Here is a 9,443-nt window from a genome sequence, read left to right as displayed (position 1 = left end):
CGTGCTTCTTGACTCCTACTCGGTCCGATTAAACCTTGGTTTCTTACCGAGGGAAACTTACCGCTGTGCGCATCACACCTTCCTCTTGGGGTTCCCAACGGACGCGTGTCGAACGAAAGACAATACGTCAACCACGCGCATCAAGCAAATTTACTGGCGCCGTTGCCGGGGAGATCAAGACACGCTGCAAGGGGAGTCTCCACTTCTCAATCTCTTTACTTTGTTTTTTGTCTTGCTTTATTTTATTTACTACTTTGTTTGCTGCATTATATCAAAACACAAAAAAATTAGTTGCTAGCTTTACTTTATTTACTGTCTTGTTTGCTATATCAAAAACACAAAAAAATTAGTTTACTTGCATTTACTTTATCTAGTTTGCCTTATTTGCTATTGTTAAAATGAGTAATCCCGAAGTTGAAGTTCGTTCATTTAAGCAACAAGGGGAGAATGTTTAAAAGATGCTTGGTATAGAATTAGTGATGCCCATAATAGGTGCACTAAGAAACACTCCACTACTATTCTACTCAGGAATTTTTATGTTGGTATCTCTAGCTGGAATAGATATGTTCTTGATTGTCTCGCAGGAGGTAACTTTCTAGGTGCTCCCGCTTTAGAAGCTAGTTGCATTATTGAGAGTTTATTTGGAACACCACCTGTTAATGAAACTAAAAGTGAAACCTCCCTTGAGGATGTTATAAAAAAATTGGAAATCATAGAGAAAAATTGTAGTGTTGAAACTAAATTGGAAATATTACTTGATAATACTGATAAACTTTATAAAATCCTAGGAGGAATTAATGAAAGAATTGCTACTCTAGAAACTTGTGCTATCCATGATAATCAAACCCATAGAATTGGTAAACTTGAAGAAGCTATGGGAAAATTGGGTTCAACTTTTTCTTCTCTTAAATTTAATGAGAAAGCTTATGTGGGTAAGGAGCAAAAATTCATGTATGTCTCCAAGGTGCCTAAACCAAAGAATTACTATAGGCCTAAAATTGATAAAACTCCCAACACCGCTGGTAATGATGTTGATGCTTCGTCTCTCGATGTCACTTGATACACACTTTCTGCGCCTAGCTGAAAGGCGTTAAAGAAAAGCGCTTATGGGAGACAACCCATGTTTTTACTACAGTATTTTTGTTTTATATTTATGTCTTGGAAGTTGTTTACTACTGTAGCAACCTCTCCTTATCTTAGTTTTAAGTTTTGTTGTGCCAAGTAAAGTCTTTGATAGAAAAATAAGTACTACATTTGGATTACTGCGCAGTTCCAGATTTCTTTGCTGTCACGAATCTGGGTCTATCTCCCTGTAGGTAGCTCAGAAAATTACGCCAATTTACGAGCATGATCCTCAGATATGTACGCAACTTTCATTCAATTTGAGCATTTTCGTTTGAGCAAGTCTGGTGGCCTAATAAAATCCATCTTTACGGACAGTTCTGTTTTGACAGATTCTGTCTTTTATTTCGCATTGCCTCTTTTGCTATGTTGGATGAATTTCTTTGATCCATTAATGTCCAAGTAGCTTTATGCAATGTCCAGAAGTGTTAAGAATGATTGTGTCACCTCTGAACATGTGAATTTTTATCATGCACTAACCCTCTAATGAGTTGTTTCGAGTTTGGTGTGGAGGAAGTTTTCAAGGATCAAGAGAGGAGTATGATGCAATATGATCAAGGAGAGTGAAAGCTCTAAGCTTGGGGATGCCCCGGTGGTTCACCCCTGCATATATTAAGAAGACTCAAGCGTTTAAGCTTGGGGAAGCCCAAGGCATCCCCTTCTTGATCGACAACATTATCAGTTCCTCCCCTGAAACTATATTTTTATTCGGCCACATCTTATGTACTTTGCTTGGAGCGTCGGTTTGTTTTTGTTTTTTGTTTTGTTTGAATAAAATGGATCCTAGCATTCACTTTATGGGAGAGAGACACGCTCCGCTGTTGCATATGGACAAATATGTCCTTAGGCTCTACTCATAGTATTCATGGCGAAGTTTCTTCTTCGTTAAATTGTTATATGGTTGGAATTGGAAAATGCTACATGTAGTAACTCTAAAATGTCTTGGATAATTTGATACTTGGCAATTGTTGTGCTCATGTTTAAGCTCTTGCATCATATACTTTGCACCCATTAATGAAGAAATACTTAGAGCTTGCTAATTTGGTTTGCATATTTGGTTTCTCTAGAGTCTAGATAACATCTAGTATTGAGTTTTGAACAACAAGGAAGACGGTATGGAGTCTTATAATGTTTACCATATGTCTTTTATGTGAGTTTAGCTGTACCATTCATCCTTGTGTTTGTTTCAAATAACCTTGCTAGCCTAAACCTTGTATCGAGAGGGAATACTTCTCATGCATCCAAAATCCTTGAGCCAACCACTATGCCATTTGTGTCCACCATACCTACCTACTACATGGTATTTATCCGCCATTCCAAAGTAAATTGCTTGAGTGCTACCTTTAAAATTCCATCATTCACCTTTGCAATATATAGCTCATGGGACAAATAGCTTAAAAACTATTGTGGTATTGAATATGTACTTATGCACTTTATCTCTTATTAAGTTGCTTGTTGAGCGATAACCATGTTTCTGGGGACGCCATCAACTATTCTTTGTTGGATATCATGTGAGTTGCTATGCATGTCCGTCTTGTCTGAAGCAAGAGAGATCTACCACCTTCATGGTTGGAGCATGCATGTTGTTAGAGAAGAACTTTGGGCCGCTAACTAAAGCCATGATTCATGGTGGAAGTTTCAGTTTGGACATATATCCTCAATCTCATATGAGAATAATAATTGTTGCCACATGCTTATGCATTAAAGAGGAGTCCATTATCTCGTTGTCCATGTTGTCCCGGTATGGATGTCTAAGTTGAGAATAATCAAAAGCGAGAAATCCAAAATGCGAGCTTTCTCCTTAGACCTTTGTACGAAGCGGCATGGAGGTACCCCATTGTGACACTTGGTCAAAACATGTGCATTGCAAAGATCCGGTAGTCCAAGTTAATTAGGACAAGGTGCGGGCACTATTAGTATACTATGCATGAGACTTGCAACTTGTAAGATATAATGTACATAACTCATATGCTTTATTACTACCGTTGACAAAATTGTTTCATGTTTTCAAAATAAAAGCTCTAGCACAAATATAGCAATCGATGCTTTCCTCTTTGAAGGACCATTCTCTTTACTTTTATGTTGAGTCAGCTCACCTATTTCTCTCCACCTCAAGAAGCAAACACTTGTGTGAACTGTGCATTGATTCTTACATATTTGCATATTGTACTTGTTATATTACTCTATGTTGATAATTATCCATGAGATATACATGTTACAAGTTGAAAGCAACCGCTGAAACTTAATCTTCCTTTGTGTTGCTTCAATACCTTTACTTTGATTTATTGCTTTATGAGTTAACTCTTATGCAAGACTTATTAATACTTGTCTTGAAGTACTATTCATGAAAAGTCTTTGCTTTATGATTCACTTGTTTACTCATGTCATCACCATTGTTATGATCGCTGCATCCACTACATATGTTTACAAATAGTATGATCAAGGTTATGATGGCATATCACTTCAGAAATTATCTTTGTTATCGTTTTACCTCGCTCGGGACGAGCAGAACTAAGCTTGGGGATGCTTGATACGTCTCCGACGTATCGATAATTTCTTATGTTCTATGCCATATTATTGATGATACCTACATGTTTTATGCACACTTTATGTCATATTCGTGCATTTTCTCGGAACTAACCTATTAACAAGATGCCGAAGTGCCGCTTGTTGTTTTCTCGCTGTTTTTGGTTTCGTAAATCCTAGTAACGAAATATTCTCGGAATTGGACGAAATTAAAGCCCGGGGGCCTATTTTCTCACGAAGCTTCCGAAGTCCGAAGGAGAGACGAAGAGGGGCCACGGAGGGGCCACACTATAGGGCGGCGCCCCCCCCCTTGGCCGCGCGGCCCCGTGGTGTGGGGCCCCCGTGCCGCCTCTTGACCTGCCCTTCCGCCTATAAAAAGTCTCCGTGACGAAACCCCCAGTACCGAGAGCCACGATACGGAAAACCTTCCAGAGACGCCGCCGCCGCCGATCCCATCTCGGGGGATCCAGAGATCGCCTCCGGCACCCTGCCGGAGAGGGGAATCATCTCCCGAGGACTCTACACCGCCATGGTCGCCTCCGGAGTGATGAGTGAGTAGTTCACCCCTGGACTATGGGTCCATAGCAGTAGCTAGATGGTTGTCTTCTCCTCATTGTGCTTCATTGTTGGATCTTGTGAGCTGCCTAACATGATCAAGATCATCTATCTGTAATTCTATATGTTGTGTTTGTCGGGATCCGATGGATAGAGAATACTATGTCATGTTAATTATCAAGTTATTACCTATGTGTTGTTTATGATCTTGCATGCTCTCCGTTATTAGTAGAGGCTCTGGCCAAGTTGATACTTTTAACTCCAAGAGGGAGTATTTATGCTCGATAGTGGGTTCATGTCTCCGTGAATCTGGGGGAGTGACAGCGAACCCCTAAGGTTATGGATGTGCTGTTGCCACTAGGGATAAAACATTGATGCTATGTTCGAGGATGTAGTTATTGATTACATTACGCACCATACTTAATGCAATTGTCTGTTGCTTTGCAACTTAATACCGGAGGGGTTCGGACGATAACCCTGAAGGTGGACTTTTTAGGCATAGATGCAGCTTGGATGGCGGTCTATGTACTTTGTCGTAATGCCTAATTAAATCTCACTATACTTATCATGTCATGTATGTGCATTGTTATGCCCTCTCTATTTGTCAATTGCCCGACTGTAATTTGTTCACCCAACATGCTTTTATCTTATGGGAGAGACACCTCTAGTGACCTGTGGACCCCGGTCCATTCTTTAATACTGAAATACAAATCTGCCGCAATACTAGTTTTACTGTTTTCTCTCGCAAACAATCATCTTCCACACAATACGGTTAATCCTTTGTTACAGCAAGCCGGTGAGATTGACAACCTCACTGTTTCGTTGGGGCAAAGTACTTTGGTTGTGTTGTGCAGGTTCCACGTTGGCGCCGGAATCTCCGGTGTTGCGCCGCACTACATCCCGCCGCCATCAACCTTCAACGTGCTTCTTGACTCCTACCGGTCCGATTAAACCTTGGTTTCTTACGAGGGAAACTTGCCGCTGTGCGCATCACACCTTCCTCTTGGGGTTCCCAACGGACGCGTGTCGAACGAAAGACAATACGTCAACCACGCGCATCAAGCAAATTTCTCGGCGCCGTTGCCGGGAGATCAAGACACGCTGCAAGGGAGTCTCCACTTCTCAATCTCTTTACTTTGTTTTTTGTCTTGCTTTATTTTATTTACTACTTTGTTTGCTGCATTATATCAAAACACAAAAAAATTAGTTGCTAGCTTTACTTTATTTACTGTCTTGTTTGCTATATCAAAAACACAAAAAAATTAGTTTACTTGCATTTACTTTATCTAGTTTGCCTTATTTGCTATCGTTAAAATGAGTAATCCCGAAGTTGAAGTTCGTTCATTTAAGCAACAAGGGGGAGAATGTTTAAAAGATGCTTGGTATAGAATTAGTGATGCCCATAATAGGTGCACTAAGAAACACTCCACTACTATTCTACTCAGGAATTTTTATGTTGGTATCTCTAGCTGGAATAGATATGTTCTTGATTGTCTCGCAGGAGGTAACTTTCTAGGTGCTCCCGCTTTAGAAGCTAGTTGCATTATTGAGAGTTTATTTGGAACACCACCTGTTAATGAAACTAAAAGTGAAACCTCCCTTGAGGATGTTATAAAAAAATTGGAAATCATAGAGAAAAATTGTAGTGTTGAAACTAAATTGGAAATATTACTTGATAATACTGATAAACTTTATAAAATCCTAGGAGTAATTAATGAAAGAATTGCTACTCTAGAAAAGTAATTAATAAAATCCTAGGAGTAAAATATTACTTGATAATACACCTTCCTCTTGGGGTTCCCAACGAACGCGTGTCGAACGAAAAGACAATACGTCAACCACGCGCATCAGACTCCTCGTCGGAAGAGAGTCGACGACCTCCGCGCGGAACTTGTCCAACATCTGCCACATGTCCATTTGCGTGGGTACAAACTGCGGATCAATGGCCGCGCACGATAGCGCCGAAAACACGAGTAAGAAACCTACCGACACAATTGACCGAACAGGTCGTGGGCGACGCGGAAGGGCGGCGCAACCGGGAGCGTTTCGCCCGAAAACAGTCGGCAGGTACGCGGCGGAGCCAAGCCCGAGTACGCTCCTGCCCTCCCGCGCGGCAAGAACGGAGCCGACCACGACTACTGCGGCGCTGCGGCCGGACGGCGGCGGGTGGGGTTGGGGTGGTGGCGTCGCACTAGGGCAGGAAAGAAGGAGAACAAGAAGCAAATCGAAGCGGTCGATTTCGCTGTCCCTGACATGCGGGACCGGGTAAGAAATGGAGGACGCTCCGCGCGACCGCCGAGCGTCCGCGGAGACGCAAACCTGGCGCATATTTGGACCAGGTTTGCGTCTCCGCGGACGATCCGGTCACTTTGCGTCGCCCCGCTGGAAGTGGTGTCAACCACATTTCCGGTCACGGCAGACGAAAACGGTACCTGAGCGTCCGTTTGCGTCGCGCCGTTGGAGATGCCCTTACGCTCAGCAAAATTTTGTAAGTCGCCAAGGGTAGAGCCGCCGACTAGAGCGCTACCCTCTCATCAGCATTTTCTCGTAAGCAGCAATTGCTAACTTTGTCAACCCAGAGTACGGGCGTGCATGATACATATGCAATCCAGATTCCATGACGCTCTACTTGTTCTTCAGAAGCGGAAGAAGTTGGTTTACCCGTACATATGCATGGTCTCTTGTACACCCCGTCCACTTAAAAGCTCACGCATTATTTCTGAATCTAAGATCATCTTCAGCCACGTTTCCCCAAAGCGTTCTTCAAACTGCGCCGAATTTATCGTTTGGGGACGTGTTTCGTTTGTGCCGCGTTTGGAGAACGTCGCTCCCCAGCCGCGTCCCCCAAATAAAATTTCAGATATTTAAAATTTAAGGGAATTCATTCAAACTTGCTATATATTACATAGATTCGAACGAAATTCGATGAAATTTAAACTAAACCCTAATCTACTAGTACTTGCAGTGGCCAGAGGCGTCGTAGTACTGGTGAAAGTTGTACATGTCGTCGACGATGATGTACTGCTTGCCGCGCTCGTCGGGCTCGTCCTTCATCGCGCCGCTTGGTCCAGCCTCGCCGTTGTTGGTGAAGTCGACGAGTGGCTTCCCGGTGTCACGGATGGACATGGCGATCACCCTATCGAGGTCGCCCCTCCAGGCGTCCTTGTCGTTCAGCGACACCGCGAACGCCGCGTGCAGCCCTGGGCAGTCCTCGGGGTCGTCGCTGCTGGCGATGAGACGCTGCTGCCGCTCGTACACCGCCAGCAGCGCCGCCTTCCCGGCTGCCTCGTTGTCCTGCTCCTCCTTCACCTCCGGCTTCGGGATGAGGAGGGCGCCGCCGGCGCGCCTGTGCTGCTGCCGGCTAACGCTGTTGCCGCCGCGCTTCGGATTGATGGGCGACGTCGCGAACTCCGGCTCCTCCTTCACCTCGCGCTTGGGCACGGTGTACGGCGTGGCGCGGTGCGACGAAGAAGGCGACGATCGCGCCGGCCCTGACGAGGAAGAGTTGGAGGAGGACGAGTACGTCCTCCGCGGCTGCCAGCGCGCTGCGGGCGTAGGGGATGGTGGCGGTGACGACAACATCTCCAACCTCGGTGCGCCGTTCTAGATGTCGTTGTCGACGTGCTCTAGGGTGCGCCCCGGAAAGCCCCAGAAGAGGAGGCGCCCTCCTTGTTCCAGCGGTTCAGCCGGCCGATGAGGCCGGCGGTCCTATTCATCTCAATGTTGTGCTGCGCTTGGAAGTAGTTGATCCACCAGGCATTTAACTCTTGTTCTTTCACTCAAATTTTGTTCAGAGCTTGTTAGTATTTTATATTTATGTATGATTAGCTCTATGGTCCATATTGTTTTCCATCTCTGAGAGATATTTTAAATAAGTTAATTGGTGTTGCAGACGAGTAAAATGTTTTATGCTTATAGTGATGCAAAAGGAAGCTTGTCTAGACTGTGGCATAGACTTTGCCATGTCATGTTGGATGTTATTCTTGTTATATGCTTAGTATTTATTGTTGTGGCATGACTTGTCTCAAATATCTGAGAGTGCATAGTGTGCTATTGAAAGAATCATGTGTTGTTTCCATCATACAAAACATAATATTATGGTATTCTCCTCTGATGCTTTATTGGGTTGACTTGGCACATGCTTATATCATGTTATGACTATAGACCAGTCAACTAAAGCCTCTATGATTATTTAGCTTTTGACTTGTAATATCACTTTATTCTTTGATTGATAATGTTTTGTCTCTACGCATGATTATGGCCATTACTGCTCTCTTAGTTGGTCGCTCCCAGTCTTTTGCTAGCCTTTGCTTGTACTGAGTATGAACTCTACTCGTGCATCCAACCACTAAAAATCAAAGTTTGTCAATTGTGTCCACCATATCTACCTACTAGCATTATTTCTATTCCAAGTATGTTCATCATGTTTTTATTTATCTTCCAAATTAAACTTTGGCATGAGAAAATTAGTTAGTAAAGCTCTCACGAACTTGATGGCACATTTACTTTGTTGTACTTAATAAACTTGAGCCATTGTGACTATCTTATGAAGTTTATATGTTTGCAAATTGCGAGTTGGGAGTTGGCACAACCATGCTTTCATGGGGAACGCTTTCAACATTGCACTTATTTTTATTTAGTTGATATCATGTTCTTTTGTTTATGAATGCCTAGCTGTGCGAAATAAAATGGAAACTTATAAGTCCATGGAGTTTGTATATATGTTAGAGAAACGTCTGGGCTGCCAATTTAAGCCATGCATCATTCATGGTGGAAATTTACAGCGAACCATAGTGAGCATTCTATGAAGCATGTGCAATAAATAGCTATAACCATAGTAAATAAAAGGATTACTAAGATGTTCATTGTCTGTTTGTCTTGTCATTTCGGCATGGGATTGCTCCTATGCATGAGTACTTCCATATCATGGGGCAAGAGATACCCCGTTGGCGTTCTCGATGATACATGTATACTTACAATGACAAGAACTTATTTGGGACTTAAATTGAGTAGCATGAGGTATAGGTACTCGTATTCAAGGGGCATGCGATTTTCAACTTGTGATTTGTCAAGCATATAGCTCATATTTGCACTCACATTAACTTTAACCATTCAAGATGCTTATGATAGGGGCAATGAGAGTTCAAAGCTAATGAGTACCATACTTTTTGGAAGGTTTATAAAACTTTTTAATCTTGCTTCATCTGCAAAGATTCTCTCTTTTATGTTGAGTCTTCACC

This window comes from Lolium rigidum, chromosome 2 (assembly GCF_022539505.1).
Source record: "Lolium rigidum isolate FL_2022 chromosome 2, APGP_CSIRO_Lrig_0.1, whole genome shotgun sequence".
Lineage (NCBI taxonomy): Eukaryota > Viridiplantae > Streptophyta > Magnoliopsida > Poales > Poaceae > Lolium > Lolium rigidum.
The sequence above is the reverse complement of the archived record's forward strand: the minus strand, read 5'-3'. Positions refer to the sequence as shown.